Source organism: Dendrobates tinctorius, unplaced genomic scaffold, assembly GCF_039654945.1.
Source record: "Dendrobates tinctorius isolate UK_male_01 unplaced genomic scaffold, ASM3965494v1 ptg000018l, whole genome shotgun sequence".
Taxonomy (NCBI): Eukaryota; Metazoa; Chordata; class Amphibia; order Anura; family Dendrobatidae; genus Dendrobates; species Dendrobates tinctorius.
This window is the reverse complement of record NW_027361686.1, coordinates 295,857-312,563: the sequence shown is the minus strand read 5'-3', so window position 1 is coordinate 312,563 and position 16,707 is coordinate 295,857.

The window sequence follows — 16,707 nt, the reverse complement described above, 5'->3', positions numbered from 1 at the left end:
TATAACTATGCTGCGACCCTCAATTGCGTGATGATTTCACTAACCTGTACGGCTGTCAGCCTGAGCCTATTCCACGGGTACCGTCATTTTCACCGTCGGCCCCAGGCTCCTTATCAGCTGCCATGCCCTCAGGTGTTCAATGTCGCACAGGAATTTACAATCCCCTGTGCTTTCAGATTCGGCGATCAGGACATACAGCTCCTGACCACCAAGGACTCTGACGTCCCTTTTCTCTCTATTAGTCCTTCTCTCTGGGGTCTGCTATACGCAGTTTTAAGCTTCCCCAGAGCCTCTCTGTCTCTGCTCGTGTCCTTTACCTCTTCACAGATCAGCTCCCCCTCACCAGCTCCTCACAGATCAGCTCCCTCTCTTGAACTGACTGAATCTTCCAGAAAGATCTTTTTACCTCACATCACGTTTAACTGTCTTGTCATTTTCCTCACAGCTCGCAGCTGCTTTCGTTTCCATGACAACTTCCTCAGCTCACTTCTAGCTGACTCACCAACCCCCTCTGCTTGCCAGAATTTATAGAGCAGCTCCCTTTTCTGACCTGCAGCAGGAATTGTGATTTAATCTATGTTACCTGGCATGGGGGTCCCCTTTCTGCCTCCAAGCATGACTTCACCTCTTAGAGGGAGGCAATGTCACTGTGACAAGCGGACTCTGGGGTGTGACACAAGAGCTGAGGAACAAATGGAGGACGAACTGGTGATGGGCATGGAAGACTCATCAGATGAGGGAGACCTTGATCACATTTCTGTTGTGCAAGGTTGGTGGAAGAGGGCAGAGGAAGGAAGCATTATTCTTACCTCGCCGCCACCAACACAATAAGAACTTGGTCCTCCTGGATGCGCAAGACACATGAGTGCCTTCTTGCTGCACTACCTGCAATATGACCCTCAGATTATCAGAATTCGAAGTAATGCCGACTACTGGGTTGCCACACTCTTAGATCCTCGGTACAAGAGTAAATTTGGTGAAATAATTCCTGCCATAGAAATGGATTCACACATGCAGGAGTATCAGCAGAAGCTATTACAGAATCTTAAATCTGCTTTTCCACAAAACACCAGTTCTAACTTGCCAACCGTGGGACTGTCAAGTCATCACTCAAACCGTAAGAGTAACGCTGTATCTGGTGGTAACAGCAATTTTGTGGAATCGTTTCACCAATTTTTTAGCCCATACTTTGCAAGGCCAGAAGAGACAAGAAGTCTGACACATAGTCAACGCCTAGAGAGGATGGTACAGGAGTATCTCCAAGTGAACATCGATGCCATGACTATGGAAATGGACCCTTGCTCATTTTGGGCTTCCAATCTGGAAAAATGGCCTGAGGTCGCCACTCACGCCTTGGAGATCTTGTCGTGCCCCGCAGCCAGCGTTGTCTCTGAACGTGTCTTCAGCGCTGCTGGTGGTGTGCTGACAGATAAGCACACGCGGCTGTACAGTGACAATGTAGACAGACTAACGTTCATCAAGATGAACAAGTCATGGATCCACAAAGACTTTTCTACCCCTGTGTTATACTGGGGAGACTAAAGGCTTGAGGATTTTTGAATGTGCTGCATGAAAGTCTCCATTTTAAGCTTGCAACTCTGGGGCAATTGATGCCACTTAAGTGGTGCCTGTGCCCAAATTTTTGGAAAAAATGGAGACTTGTTGGAGTCCCCTTGCTGTGTTTTACATGATTTTAGAAGGGCATGACATGCCTATATCTGTGTCTCCTCCTCCTTTTACTCTTCCACCTCTTTTCTTTTCGCATGACTATATGTACTTGTCACTTTTCCATGCGTTTGTTGTGTCTTCTGAGTAGTTTGTCATCTTTTGGACACCTTTGAAGGTGTTTTCTATGTGTTTATATGTGTTTGTGTTTGCCTGCTATTGCTTTCAATGGTGTTCGACTGTGTTCGACGAACATTCGACGAATACACCCCCAATTCGACTAATCGAATTTGAACAATAGGGTTGTGGTTCATCTCTAGTGCCTGATTATTGTTGTGCTTCCTGGCTTGGTCTGCTTGGTCCTTGCCTGGCTGGGTGCTGTATTTGGGTCCTCTGCCTTGTGCTCCATTCCTGAACTCTGACTTGTGCTCCGTTCCTGTACTCTGCCTTCGCGTGCTTCAGTGCATACGCTCTACCTCTGCTCTGTCCTCTGTCTTACTCCTTTGCACACACTCAGCTCCTACCTCATTCCTGTCGTGCTTCTCAGCACACCCTCTGTCCAACCTTGCACTCAGGCGTGCTCTCTGTGCATGCTTTGTCTAACTCTGTACTCAGGAATGCTCCTTTGCACGCGTCCTGCTTTGCTCGCACCCGGGTGTGCATGTCTGTGCACGCCATACGTGCCCTCATGTACCCACCTTGCACTATCCTGTATCTAGCGCACTCCCGTGTACACGCCTTTTATTGTCCTGTACTCTCCGTGCTCCGGTACACTCGCCCTGTATTGTCCTATACCCTGCGAGTCCCTGTGTTCACGCTTTGCACTCTCTTGTACTCTGCACATTCCCTGTTGCTAGACACACTCACTCGTGTCTCCTGTGAGCCGGCCACCTGGTTCCAGCAGTCATGGTACCTCACCCCCTTGGGCCTGACACTTCCTGTATAGGGGGTGGTCCTCACTAGGTCAGCTCGCCCTAGGTGTGTTGGTTTTGGAATTCCATGGCTGCCGTGGCAGAATCCTATTATCAACTGGGAGACAAGGAAATCACTTTCCCATCAAGGGAAACACCAGTGACAAGCCAGGCAAGTTCTTGGGATATGGAATGTACCACTGAGGTATCTTTGCAACAATTTATTTATAATGAATTCTCGGATATTTGTGAAAAGAAGATGGCAGACCAGCTTCCTCCTCACAGACCTTATGATTGTCCCATTGAACTGCTTCTGGGGGCAGCTATTCCATTAAAGAATGTCTACCCACTAGCAGTTCCGGAGCTGCAGGCTTTGAAGGAATACATTTATGAGAATTTGGCTAAGGGTTTCATTCATCCCTCCTCATCATCGGCTGGAGCACCCATCTTTTTCGTAAAAAAGAAGGATGGAACTCTTAGACCTTGTATTGATTATCAGGGGGGTCAATAAGGTAACCATCTGGAATTGCTACCCTTTACCGTTGATTCCTGAACTGCTGGAAAGAGTACAACATGCTAAGATCTTCTATAAGTTGGATATTCAAGGAGAAAATAATTTGATTTGGATCAGCTGTGGAGATGAATGGAAGACGGGATTTAGATTTCGGTATGGGCATTTTGAATATCATGTGATGCCTTTTGGTCTCTGCAATGCAAATTCCAACACCTGGCTAACAATATTTTTTAGAGATCTGTTAGACCATTTTGTCGTGATCTATCTAGACCTTCAGGAGCATGTTAAAACCGTTCTAAGATGTCTGAAAGCGAAATCATCTCTACATTAAGCCTGATAAATGTGAGTTCAATCGCCAATAGATTCAATTTCTGGGGTATGTCATCTCGCCACAGGGGCTTAACATGGAGGCAAGTAAGATCCAGGCTATTCTTGATAGGCTCGCACCTAAAAATGTCAAGGAGATACAGCGTTTCATCGGATTCGCATACTTTTATAGATGATTTATTTGTAATTTATCTGAAATTGTTCGACCCACTGCACAGCTAACTAAGAAGGAAAAGACTTTCTTGTGGTCCTCACAGGCTCAGGAAGCTTTTGATTGTCTTAAGTCCCGGTTTGCTTCTGCACCTGTACTGATTCACCCTAACCCAGCACATCCTTTCATCATGGAAGTGAACACTTCGGACTGTGCTCTGGGGACCATCCTTTCACAGAGAACAGGAGAGAAGGGTCTGTTAAATCCATGTGCTTTTTTTCTCGCAGACTTTCCGCTGCAGAGGTGAACTCTTGGGAGCCAGTGAGTAATATCTATGCTCCTCAAAAGATTACTCTGTTCCATCAAAGATATCTTGAAAAACCTGGTCCTGGATTGTCCTGAGGCCGCTTCTGAGGTGGGAGTAATGTAAGGATTCCGGACTTTCCTTTGTGCCTGTTTGCCCTTATCCAAGATGGAGTCTTGTATCTTGCCTTGTCATGGAACTTCCTGTATGTTCTGATTACGTCCCGGCCATGTGTTCCTCTTTGCCTGAGTATTTTGTTGCTGTTGGCTCCTGAGCTCCTGCCTGTCTACTGGTGGACTCCCTGCTGCTGCTGCTCATTACTCGGTGCCCTGCCTCTCCACATTATGTAGCTTACAGTCCTCTGATTCTGTCTGTGTTTAACTACTGTCTGGACTTCTAGTATTGAACTATTCGCCTCTGGATCTGCTGTGGCCTGTAAGAAATCCTGACATCACCATCTCCTCTAGGCCTGTGTTTGTTGGGCTATGGTGCTGGACTTGTGTGGGAATTTCAGCCCTGATAGGTACATATAGTGACCTTCTCCTGCTAATGCCTCTCCCATATAATGCTGTTCTTCTACGTTTCAGTGCTGTGTGCATTTCCACCCATATGATTGCTGGACTTCTACACTTTAGTGCTGTGTGTGTACCATTCATAATATAGCTTGTCTTTCTTATTAAATGCGGTGTGCTTACTCTCAAACTTACTGCTGGACTCCCACGTTTAGTGCCTTTTGCACACCTGCATCATATTACTGTTGGATTGGTTCATATTAGCGGTCATGCCCCGCTCTTCATTTACACTGGACATTTTTATATTGTGCTGTGCATTCTTTACTGTTGCAGGAAATGCTCTGCTAGTTTTGCTTTATTTGCATCATTCTATATTGTGCTGTGTTTTCGTTACTATTGCAGGAAGTTCTCTGTTAGTTTGGTTTCACTTGCATTATTCTATATTGTGCTGTGTTTTCATTACTATTGAAGGAAGTGCTCTGTTAGTTTTAAGGCTGGAACTATCGGGACTGTCACCACTGTTGCCGGGGAAGGCTTCTTTTGGGAGGGAAGGACCTTCACGCTGGACAGCAGGGGGTGCAGAGTATATAAGGAGGACTGAGCATGGGAACGGTTCAGACTTGGCGGGAAAGCGACAGAAGAAGGTTGACTCCCTCTTCGCTGCTCCGGTTGACAACTCTACGCCACTCATCCCATCCCTCAGCATGCTGACTATAAGATTGACTTTGGCGCCATTAAGTTAATGTCTGACCCTGTTCTTTTGGACAGCCCTGTCCTGTCTGTTGTAATAGATAAGCTACCTAGACACTACCCCAAGGGATCGCCCACTGCCACGGTCTGTGAGCGTGCCCATGGCTCGTGTTCAGCGCCATTCCTGAGGAACCCACAAAAATGACTGTATTCCTGAGGAACCCACATAAAGGACAGTTTCCACGTTTCAGCGCACTCAAGCCAAGCAGGACGGGATCCATCAGCACCGTCGGGAGATAGTGCTTCGCGCTTCTCCGTAACAGAGCCAGAGACTTTGTCCACGATTTGCGTCGCCATCAGGAGATTTTCCAGCCTTTCCCCTGCAAGAGATAAGTTACCTTGTTTTTGTATATCTTATTCTCAAGTATTGTGTTTGTGTGCAATTCCCACACCACTGTTGTACTAGTCTTGCCTCCCTGTGAGGAGTATTACTTGTTAATTGCCTGTTCAGTAAAACCTGTTATCCCCTTCTCTGCCTCCAGCTCTTCACTGCATCCAACAAACCTCTCTTGTTTACAGTTGCATGACCTCTTGCTCTCACCACAGGTATCGAAGGATCCTGACAACCTGCAATGCGTTCTTTGTAAGGATTCATAAGTCTGCAGTCAAATGGAGATTGCTGACTTTTATCACAAACTTAGACAACCCCTTTATTGCTCCTAAGGCCATAGTCACACTTGCGTGTGTGATGCGAGAATCTCGCGCATCAGTAGCCAGCTCTGGGTCTAGAGACCAGAGTGTGCTGCAAAAAATTTGGCACTCAAAGGAATAGTGTTGAAAAGAAAAGGCTCCAATTTATTTTACATACAGTGGTTTTATAATTGCAAAATGTCATATCTCGGTATAAGTTAAATTCCAATACAACTGGGGAAAGAACATATAAAGTCGTGTCTATAAGCAAAGATATATCTCTATAACTCTTTAAGCTAGATTATTGAGAGGAATTCTAGCATTAATTGAAATAGAGTTTAAAGGATGCAGCGGTGTCCTGTGGAAAAGTCCATTAGGAAACATTTCAGCTGGTAGAGCATAGTATAGCGCAGGAAGATCTGTGTTCTTAGAGAGATCTAGAGTGATAGTAAATGGGAATAGGTAGTCACCATATTCCTGGGGGATTGAGAGAAAGAATAATAGAGTGACCTGTACTTGCTCTGACATATACAAGGTAATAGTTCAGATTGTTATAGGTTTCATTTAGTCTTATAGGGTAGCCATATAAATTTGCCAGAGCCGTACCTGTATACCACTTGTAGACGGAACCACATGGCCAAGCGCAAGGAGTATGGCGAGCTGCGTCACCAGTGAAGAGTGCTGCTGGTCTAGTGAAAAAACTGGGTATATGTAGCAAGGTGAACACGGAAGTGTAGTGGTCCGGTACATCATAGATCTTGTGTTCAAAATGAAACCACATGATTGCGGCAAGTGTAAGTTCCTGAATTAATGTATGAAAGTGTTTGCACACGCGCGCTAATGCAAAAATACGCTGTGCGCAGTCCCAGGGTTAGGTTGCATGACCAGAATAAAGTCATGTGACTGTGGGAAATGTAAGGTCCTGAAGTTTACTCAGACATTTAATAGCATATATTACAAATGTGGATTCATATGTGAACAAGCCTTTAACTAGCATACCATGACCCGTCTGCATGATAAATGAGGTGACTTTTTTGGATATTATTGCACTGAAGACAATTTACCCAGTTTTTGGGTATGAAGGAAGGTTTGTTTAGGGATTAGTGTACCTTAACCAATGTCTACCCTGACCAATCTATCCCTAAGACTAGTGGGGAGTCGGTAACATAGAAGAAAAGGTGTCTGAAACTCTTGGATGCTTAGGTAACTATTCCATAAAGGGCCGTTTACATTTAGCGATGCACCAGCGATCCGACAAGCGATCCGACCCAGTCAGGATCGCTGGTGCATCGCTAAATGATCGCTAGTGAGTTGTCCCACAGGCAGACCTCACAGCGATGCAGCAGCGACGCAGCGCACGATACTCACCTTTCACACACAGCGATCCTGACGTCCTCCCGCCCGCCTCCACGCGTCGCTCGTCGTCACAGCAGGAAGCCTTAGCAGGAAGCTGACGACGAGAAATGGAGCCGGACATTCTCGCGTGTTCAGCGATAGACAGCGGGGGAGCCGGTCGGAGGTAAGTATCACACATAGCGATATAGCTATAACATCACAAAATCGGTGACGTTATAGCCGCTAGCGATATCGCTATGTGTAAAACCCCCTTAAGATAGCCCAGTGTTTTCTGATAATGGTATGTATGAAATGGGAATAGGGATGATAGGTATGGTAAAAGCCATCCTTTTGGCATTTTTTTTAGGATTTGAAGTTCGAGGACTATTTTTTATTTCAGAGAGTAATTTTTTTAGGTAATTTCTGACTGTGAATTTCTTCTCCATTTCGTCTAACCTAATTTGTTTGGTCCCTTCCTCAGAAACTATTCTATGTATTCTTTGAAATTGTTATTTTGGGATTGATTTTCTGGTGGATAAAGGATGGAAAGTTGAGAATACTATTGCGATCTGTCTCTTTGACAAAAAGATCCGTTGAAAGGATACTGTTGTCATCCTTTTGTACAAGAGTGTCAAGACAGCTGATCTTACTTGCATTGTGCAGTAACGTGAATTTAAGTTCAGGCCAAATGTCGTTGATATAGGCATCAAATTCCTGTAATGTCTCGTGTGCACCATCCCAGATGCAAAATATGTCATCTATAATTTTTTTCCAGATAACTGAGTGCTTTAAGAAGAGGGGATGTTTATATATGTAATCCTCCTTGTTAGGAACGGCGGAACGCACTAAATAAAAATAATAATAAAGTGTGTTCACCGCTCGGGGTCCACCGTGCAGTAGGTGATATAACCGCTGCTAAGTGGTGGCAGGAGCAATATGGCGGAAATGCGCACAGGGTTAAACGTCAACCAGGTGCGCAGAGCAATCTCTGTTAAGTCACAGAGATGCCAAACAAATACAAATACAAAGGACTGAGCCTATTGAAGTCACAGTACACAGTATAAATGCACACACTGTATCAGGTCACAGGAGTGGCCCGGGAAGGCGGAACTACATCCGTCTAGACCTACGTGTGCGGTGTCGTGGCTGCGGACGCTAAGGAGGGCTGCTATTGCAGCACGGCGTGGACACTGCCGCTAAATAACAAAGCTAAGACACAAGCGCAATGTCAGACGCTAGCAGCTGTGGATGTTGCAGCAGAGGAGCGCTGGCGCTGATTCTAAACTCAGTCCCTAACCACATACGTAATATCAGAGGGAAGGGGTTTTATAATGAGTCATTCACCAGAATCATACATCCGTCCTCATACACACAGCAGCAAGTAAGACTATACTAGCGCATGGCGGAACAGCCATGCGCGCCTTTTATAGCAGCCGGGACCTTCCGCAAGCTTCCAGATCTCTGAGATGGACCAATGAGATCTGGAGCTGGACCTGAGCACATAACTCCCGATCTCCAATGGGAGATCGTCCCATGAGCATGCTCAGTAGGAGGACAGAAGGACTTAGCCTCAGGAGAGATTTGCTGCAAGGCAATCTCCTCTGCAATCTCCTCTGCAGTAGATAAACAGCAGGAGGCTACAGAATGTGAGGGTCTGGATCCCTGCAGAGCAAATGCAGAAATCCAATGCCTAATACTCCTTGAATGTATACTACTGCATAGGGGGGCGCTACATTTGAGCCCGTTGTGGTCTTTTGAATCTGGACATAGAACATGTCTTGGAATAGAAAGAAATTTTCTTTAAGAACCAGGTCCAAAAGATCAGAACAAAACTTTCTGATTTCAATACCCACATTTGCTTCTCTGAGTAATCTATGTGTGGCCTCTAAGTCTTTCTCATGTGTTATTCAGGTATATAGACTGTTCACGTCCCATCTGATGAGAATACATGAATCTTCTGTTTCCCTAAAAAAATAACTGTTCAGAACCGCCCTGGTCAACAATATGTAACCATTTTCAGCCTGTCTTCTGAGTAGCTCACATGTGCTCAGCTCTTTGCAAAACTGCTGCTTATAACAAACGGATTTCGGTAATGTTTAAAGCATTTGTGTAAATATGCTATGCATCTGTTTTAGCAGCCTTAATGCAGCCCCTCATGATGTTTGCAATGCATGTTCAGCTCCTGTAATACTATTACACTGCATGATAGTTATATGCATCTTCTTGTCAGTGAGTGCAAAGCTGGCAGCCATTAGTTGTTTTAGATATCTTTCTTTTTTACTGCTGTGTATGTTATATTTCTCAGCTTCTATATAATGCATGCTACTGATATAACAGCACACTGTATCATTGCTACTGTTGTGATAGTATCCTGCACTGCTCTGATATTGTCTACCAGTAAAGACATGCTGCATTATCTCTTTCTTATAGTTTTTACCTGAATCATCCATATTTTGTACAACAATCTGCTGAATCATCCATAACTGTGTTCAACAATCTTTGATATCATCTACAACTTTGTACAACGACCCCTGATCTCATCTACTGCTGTGTTCTACTATACCATCTGGTATCATCTCCCATTGTTGTCCATATCATCCCAATAAATAATAGACTTAAGCACCCATACAGTCTTGTTTCTGGGAGTGGATAAAAGGTTTAGCCGTATGCTGGAATCCACACAGTATCATACCTGGAAGAAGGCAAAACAGTAAAAACGGACTGCTGGTCGCACACGGTGGTTACCCAGGCTATACAGGACTGCTATCACCCAGGCTGCACCGCGTACGGGTATTACAGCAGCCACCATATAGTCGCAGGGAAAAGGAGCCCAGGGCTCAGTAAAGGACCACCGGTCGCACGCGGTGATTGCATAGACTGTACGGGACCACTAACACCCACACTGCTCCGCATACGGATATCACAGCAGCCACCATACAGCCGCAGAATGCTACTGCAGCCCGCCAAGAAGTGTTACATCTTTCCCGCCACTCGGAAGCCCGCCACACATAGACTCAGTTTCCCTCCAATATACTCAGCAGTACTCAGCTAAATGCACAATGTCTCGGAAAAGCACATCCTCACTCAAAACCAGGTCACAAGCAAGTTCTGGCAGGTCATCAATAGCAGAGCTTGCTGCTGTTGCTCATGCCGAGGCCGAAGCAGCCAAAGCAAGATCCTCCTTTGCCGAGCGAGAGATGCATCTAAAGCTGAGAACCAAATCAAAATGCAGATACCGCACGTTTGCAAGCTGAAACTGCATATCAGCAAGCAGAGAGAGAGGCTGAAACCGCACGCCTGCAGGCAGAACTAGTAAGACTTGCTGCAGACAAATAGACAGCAGCTGCAATAGCTAAGGCTGAGTGTTTGGAAGCTATGAAGAATCCCAATTCTGAGAGACGCAGCAGCATTCTCGGACCAGATCTAGAGCAGCAAGATCCAGCGCAGCGCATCGCAGAGTATCTCCGTCAACATTCCAACGTGGATGACAGCACTAAAGCATCATATCGATCAACCCATGCCGATTACCAGCGATCCAACCCCGAACTTCACTACCATAGGCGAGGAGACGTCCTGCACAGAGATGTCGACCACAGCTACCATTCCACTGACAAGAAGGTACAGCTCCTATCTCGCCTTAAAGAGACACCTTCTTCACCGAGAAGGTACCGCACAGATTATCCGGAGTCAGAAGCGTCTTCCAGGTATGGTAATACACCACACACTAGACATGACTATAACACACCGACTCATTCCAGCACTGACGAGGTTACAATGGACTTTGCAAAGTTATTTGCCCGCCAAGAAATGGTTACAAAAGGACTTGTAAAATTCACTGACAAACCGGAATGCCATTCATGGTCAGGACCTTTCTTGTAGTGAGGAGTTAGATCTCTTGGTAAAGTGACTCGGAAGTGAGTCAGTCGAGCATGCCAAAAGACTTAGAGACCTTAATGTAAAGCATCCTCGCACAGGTCTACATAAAGTGTGGGAAAGACTTAATGAATGCTATGGGACAGTAGAAGTCATAGAGAATGCTTTATATAAAAGAATTGATGATTTTCCTAAGATAGGACCTAAAGGTTATCTAACGCTTACAGAACTGAGTGATTTATTGAATGAGTTACAGGTTGCCCAGGAGGAAGGAGACTTGCCCGGATTGGCATTCTTAGACACCGCTAAGGGTGTCAATCCGATAGTACAGAAACTTCCTTACAACCTACAAGAAAAGTGGATTACATGTGGTTCAGAGTATAAACAAAATCATGGGGGCGTGGCCTAGGCATGAACAGAAGAGGACATGGCGTGATCGAGCTCCTGGCCCTAGACCACATAAAAACATCAAAATTAATTGGAAATTCCTCCATTTCCACCAGAAACGTGCCTGAACCCTCTTGGCATGACCCTGTCACCGAAAAAGGTCCCCTGAAGAGCTACTTATGGACCGCGGGCTCAGCTTGGCTGGGAGAGGCCTAGACGGAGGGGAGACGCGGTGCAGGCTGACGCCGGGACACGTCTGATGGAGCCTCCTCATTCTGGAGCCATCTGCGAGCAGATCTCCTTCGGCGGGTGGGAGAGAGGAAAGCCGGAGGATCCGGATGCGCCAGTGTCTCTGGACAGAGAGAAAAGCACTAGGGGAGCACGCGGGAGACGGGGCCATCTGCAGCAAGCTCCCTCACTTTGCAGGTTAGACGCGGAGGGTCAGGCAGCCCCGCTCCCCTCACCGGCTCTAAACTACCGGCGGTGGGGGTTAATAAGCTCTCAAGAGCGAGCATTTGAAGAGGGGGGTTTGCCCACCAGCGGGCGGCCTGCCGGGTGCGCAGCAGTCAGAAACAGGAGACTCAGTCTCAAAGGTTCGGGGTGGACGCTAATAGCTGCCGTTAACCCCATAAGCTCCACTCACGGGCTGAACTAGGACTTTAAAACCTTTATTTGCCTCGGTCTCTTCTCCCTATCACTCCTCAGCAGCAACAGCATGTAAACTGGGGCAATCTCTTTATTAAGTTGGGACTAAATTTTTTTTGGCGCCAGATCCCTCACTGTTTGAGGAGACAGGACGCCATCTTCCTTCCTGCCTCTCAGAGAGGAGCTGACGGAGGACTTGCTGTGTACCCTGCTCTCCCTCCCCCAGCGGCTCCACTGGCCATACATCAACCCATGAGACAATCTCCCGACAACATATACCTTCTCCTTTCATAGCCAAGAAGATAAGCAAACACTTCTCCCTCTACATTTCTTTTGCAAAAAGAACTTAATCTTGTTGTTTTTCCACATGCATCTCCTAAAAATAGTTAGATTGTGCCATCTTCTGGCAGACTAAAGTTACTACACTTGTTTTTTCAACTATTCTAACCGTCACCTCTGTTCTCTTAATGACAAACATGCTAATTCAGATAATATTTCAGTAATTGAGCTGATGTCCCAGTGGTGATTTTATGAAGACACGATCACAATTCCGATATGGTTAAAACAATTAAGGAGCGTGCCAAAGTGCTTCCTGACGGTAACAAAACCCACCAGCAAGTGGACCTTGACAAATATCTAAAGAAAAAAACCCTTCTCAGCACCCTTCTCTGAAAAAACAGACCACCCAAATGACAGATCATTGTGATTCTGATGCCTCAAACTCTAGCGAGAACAGCTCGGACGGCGAATCTCGTCCCCGGGACAACTCCCCTATATCCAGGTCTTTTCTCAGGAAATCCTTAACTCAGGTGATGAAGCCTCTGCTACAGGAAATAGCAGGAATCAGATCTGACCTAAAACATATAGGTGGCCGAGTGGAGTCACTTGAAACTGCCCAAATGGAACTGGTAGAACATGCCAACACTTTAAAAGAGCAAGTTTCCTACCATCAACAACAGTTAAACAATACCCTATTGGCAATTGAGGACCAAGAAAACAGAAGTAGGAGAAAAAATATCAGAATTAAAGGAATTTCTGAAACATACGCCGCGGAAGCCCTTGAAAAAGTCACAAGAGAGATTTTCTCATCCTTGGTGGGTCTAGATAGAATGGAGAAGATAGTCATTGAAAGAGTCCACCGAGCACTAAAACCCAAACCAAAACTGCCAGACTCTCCTAGAGACATTATATGTGGCCTACTCAGCTTTGTAAACACAAACTCTATCCTCACCAAGGCAAGGGATATGGCTCCCCTCCTCTACGACAACTCTCCCTTTCAGATCTTCCAAGACATAGCTCCTTCAACCCTGGCTAAAAGAACGCTGATGAAACCCCTGCTGGATACACTGAGATCTCACAAGCTTCCATACAGATGGCTTTTTCCCTTTGGTATCTCAATCATAAAAGATGGAAGACAGATCGCCGTCCTTTCTCCGGAGGACCTACAGAAAGTCTGGGAAATCCTGAAGATTCCCCCGGCTGAAGTCACCTCCTGGATGACCTTAGAAGCGAGTTATTCTTACCCACAGCTGCAAAAAATGGAGAACTGGTCCACACAGAAGAAGACGGGTTCTCCCAAATCCAAGAAACAAAATCAAGAACGCTCTGCAACCTGATCTCATGACTGTTCACTTGTTAAAATGATGCCGGCTTGGTTTCTGATGGGATGGCATACGGGGAGGGATGGACATCCCTTGTCCCTGGCATTTGAAAAGACAACCTATCCACCTCTGGTCTGGCCGGCCTTTATTTTCTTGTTACTGTTCTCTTCGCTTCTATTCTGAAGTTCTCTTTTTCACAAATCACACTTATGTTTCTCTTATAACCAAGCATTTTATCCAGCCAGAAGATCACCGCTGGACATCCTGTTCACCCTCCCTATGGACTGTCTTGTCTGCTTTCGTATTGAAGCTGGGTCCCCCCCGCTGCAGATAAGATGCTTATTGTTAATATTTGTTTGTTTGACATGTTTACTGCTGTTTCGAAACTCATGCATTGGTGCCATCTTTGTCATTTACAGTAGATTACATACACACCTTACCATATGACTAGTCAATTCATAGTAGATAGTATGATAATAGTGGGTCGCCCTCCCAGTGCTGTGGGGTACTTGGTACCGGGTCGGTATCAGCGGGATGTGTCACAGCAGCGGGGACCCGATCCGTGGCCCTGGGCGCCCAAGTAATGGGGGAATGTAATGGTTTGAATGAATAGTTCGTGACGCCACCTGTGGTGTTCGGCAAGTGAGATGTTAGGCCGACGCTACATGCAGATCCTCTGGGGCTGGTGGTGTGTTGCAGCCAAGATGGTGACGATCCCCACAGGTGGAGCTGTAGCCCCAGGGCAGTGTAGATGTGGGGGAAGAGGAGAGGCCCAAGCGGTGTAGAAGCTGGTACCCAGATGTAGCGGTGTTGGATGCGTTGGCACAAGAATGAATGGCGGACACCAGGGCTTGCAGTTCCAAAGCTTTACTCACAGTCTGTAGTACACACAGGTGCCTGCCTCTGCGCCGTGTCCTCCGGGTCAGGGACTCAGTCAACCTCCAGGCAAGATGGAATGCTCCCTTCCAACGCTCCGCCAACATGTGTCTTTCTGAACGTCTCCTCTATAGCGCCTTTAAGTGTGAAGTACTCCCAGTACTGAGTTTCACTGGAGTGCCTCCTGACAGATGTTCCCAAGAACTCTACTTGTACGGCAGACAGCTGTAGCCTGCTTCGGGGACTCTCTACTCCTGAGTCCCGGCTCACTATCCAAGTTTCTTTTGTGCCCCCAAGTCTTAGATGGGAGTAGTGCATTTACAGCTCACTACTCCACCGGTGTCTGCTGCAGAACCATTAGTGTCCATACAACCTTGGGGACCGGGCCCCGGCCTTGCGCTTAAAACTTCTAGGCAGGGTTCTTCCTCTAACCCACATCCTCTCTGTTCCCTTTTACTCCTTCATTACGTTCTAATCTTTCTCTCTTATGGAACGTTTCAGTTCAATGTCTTTCTCCTTCTTTCCTTTCCTGTGCCAGCAGACCCAGGTCACTCAGATCTGCTGCAGCACCTCCTTCCTCCATCCCTCTTCCAGGAATCTTCTTTTCTCACTCCTCTCTGAGTGGCTTCCTCTCTCAGTCTGACCTGTAGTTCTAAACCTTCTCGCTCTTTTATGTATTCTAAACTCCACCCGCCTCCCAGCACGTTTCGTGTTCCAAGCAGGGAACCACCAAAGGTGCTCTGCTACTCTCTAAGCAAGGAGCCGCAATGTGGCTTTGCTGAACTACCGTGTTGTGTGGGATGCAGGTGTTGGAGCGTGGTCAGGAGCCTCCAACTTACCTGGATGGTGGGGAACCACACCTCAGGAGGAGGTGCAGTACCTCTGTGGCGACTGAGCCTCAGGGGCGCCACAATAGCCTCCTATAATGTGAAAGGCCTGAACTCCCCTGCCAAGAGGAGCCAGATTATGCATCTCCTAAGGAAAAGTAATACAAAAATTGCCTTCTTCCAGGAGACGCATTTTAAAACAGGCCGCTCCCCTGACACATCCCGTTCTCTCTTCCCCATTTGGTATAACAGCAACAATTCTTCTGCTACTAAAGGGGTCAGTAATCTTCCTTTCCAATGGAAGGACACGCTCTCAGATCCAGAGGGCCGCTACATTATAGTAAAAGGTTTATTGGCCAACACAATGGTAACTTTGTGCAACGTATATGCTCCCAATAAGCGGCAAGAGCTGTGGCTGTCCAAAACTTTAGAGACACTATCTCTTTTCAAGGAGGGCTTACTAATAATAGGGGGAGACCTCAATGTTACTTTAAATTCCTCTTTGGACTCATCCTCAGGAGCTAAAAATGTTTCGCAAAAAGCAATTAAGAAGATTCATATCGCCCTGAATTCCCTAAACCTGATTGATCCATGGCGGACAAATAATCCAGATATGAGAGACTATACTTTCTTCTACCCCCCCCGCACAACTCTTATCAGAGGTTAGATTACTTCTTCATTCGAATCCACTCACTCCCTTTAATAAAGGAAACCCATATAGGCACTGTCACACTATCCGACCATGCGCCCATATATCTAGATATTACTATCGCCACTCTTCCAAAGCCCATGGGAATATGGAGACTAAATGAAACCCTTCTGGACAATGACAAAAATCTCAATAAACTTAAAAACACATTGGAACGGTTCTTTAAAGAAAACACCCAATCGGATGTCTCCCCCCCCATGGTATGGGAAGTGCATAAGAGGGGAACTTATAGCTCTAGGTTCATTTACCAAAAAAAGTAGAGACAAAGAAATCCTATCCATTATTCATCAAATTAATACTCTTGAAACCGTGCATAAAAAATCCTTAGCAACCCAAGCCCAAGAATCCCTGAAAATTCTGAGGAACAATTTTAAAGATATCTTAAATGTTCGCTCTGCAAAAACTTACCTAAGATGTAAACAGAAATTTTATATGCATGGCAGCAAAGGGAGCAAACTTACTTCCTCGCTTTTAAAAAAAACAGATAGATCGAGCATTCATACATAAAATCAAAAATCCCAAACAGTTTCCAAGACAGCAGACATAGCTCACGCATTTACACGGTTCTATGAAGCTCTCTACAACTTGCCCAGACCCACTTCAATGAAAGACCCCATGAAGGCAGAGGAAAAAATTTCTGCTTTCCTTTCTTCTATTGACTAGCCAAAAATTAACTCGTCTGACAAAGAC